This window comes from Ipomoea triloba, chromosome 12, assembly GCF_003576645.1.
Source record: "Ipomoea triloba cultivar NCNSP0323 chromosome 12, ASM357664v1".
Classification (NCBI taxonomy): Eukaryota; Viridiplantae; Streptophyta; class Magnoliopsida; order Solanales; family Convolvulaceae; genus Ipomoea; species Ipomoea triloba.
This window is the reverse complement of record NC_044927.1, coordinates 9,489,837-9,491,525: the sequence shown is the minus strand read 5'-3', so window position 1 is coordinate 9,491,525 and position 1,689 is coordinate 9,489,837.

The window sequence follows — 1,689 nt, the reverse complement described above, 5'->3', positions numbered from 1 at the left end:
ATATATATATATATATATATATATATATATATATATATATATATATATATATATATATATATATATATATATATATATATATATATATATATATATATATATATAAATATAAGTATTTATGACAAAATATGAAACATAATCAATTAAATAAAATAATTTGAATAGAAAAGGCACAATAGTCATAATGTTTTTTAATTTTAATTTCTTTTAGTTAGATCAACTTTAAGTTTTTCTAAATTAATTCAAATACAATGAAGTATAATATAAACTTGTATACTACATTAATTAAATGATTCATAAAAAGTAGACTAAAAAATTATTTAATTTAATTTGTCTTGTGAATGAATGACAAAGAGGTAAAATAAAAGAGAAAAGTTAAGAGCAAGTGTTGCTACATAGATGTGAATCAATAACATAGGCTATTTAATTTAAAATATAGTTTAGAGTTCCAACCAACTAAGCTATTCAAACATTTAATAATTTATACATAAATATAAAGTTTATATATAAGTTAATGCTATATATGTATATATATACATTTATATAAGGGGGTAGGGGTGGCCAGGTGGGGTGTGGAGAAGGGGGCCAACTGCTCCCACTGTGGGTTCGCCCTTGAACGTGGTTCTCATTTACTAACGGGAGTATTTTTTTCATTTTTTTTAAATAATTGAAGAATTAGACTCAATCATTTTTATTAGTACAATTTTTCATTTTGAAAATTGAAAATGTCTGGAAAATTGGATAACTTTTATTTTCTAAATAGAAAACTAAATCTTTGGTCTATCATCTATTTGACTATATGTCAATAAACCACGTTGTCACTATTATAGTATTATTTAGTTATATATTTATCCATTACTATGATTACATTATTTATCAAATTCTTTTACTTATCACCATCTTTTATCTTTTCTATTAGTTATACAAACATAATTTATATGCTTACACTTAAAGCTAAACATTATTCACTTGCAATACCTGGTCGTCTTTCATATCGAGCCATTGAAGCAGCGCGTCGTGCTATAATCGGATACTTCCATCAACCATTAAATTTGAACTCTAAACTTAGATGTTGATTGAACTCATATTGATTCCGATATTTTTAATTATGTAATATCATAATATAAGTTTGGTCTAGATATCAGATATTGAAATTTCATATATATTATATTTCAAAGTAAAAATTATATATGCATTTCACACAAATAAAAGTATTCAAAAATATTTTAAATATTAGTTTACAAAACATTAATGGTATCTAAACTAAATTTTAAGTGAACTTATAGATTATTGGTTCAGATATATTTTTAGTGATGTTATATATGGATATAAATTTCGTTCATATATCAAAGGTAAAAATCTTACATATATTTGACTTAAAAGTAAGCATTATATTTCTTCCATTTAAACCAAACATGTCAAAATATGGAAATATGAGTGTTTCTAAACAAGTTTTCTAAATATAAAACAGAGAAAAGAAAACAAAAAATGAAAGCTGAAAATTTAGAAAACAAAAAATAGAGAACAGAAAACTAAATTAAACGGGTAGTGTTTTACATTATTTCCATACTTTTTATTATATATATATTTTTTGAAAATTAAAAAAAAAAACAAATAAATAAAATGATGGTGAACCAATTGTTATATGGTGGATCATGATCCAATAGATTGCCGTTTCTTTTTATTAAA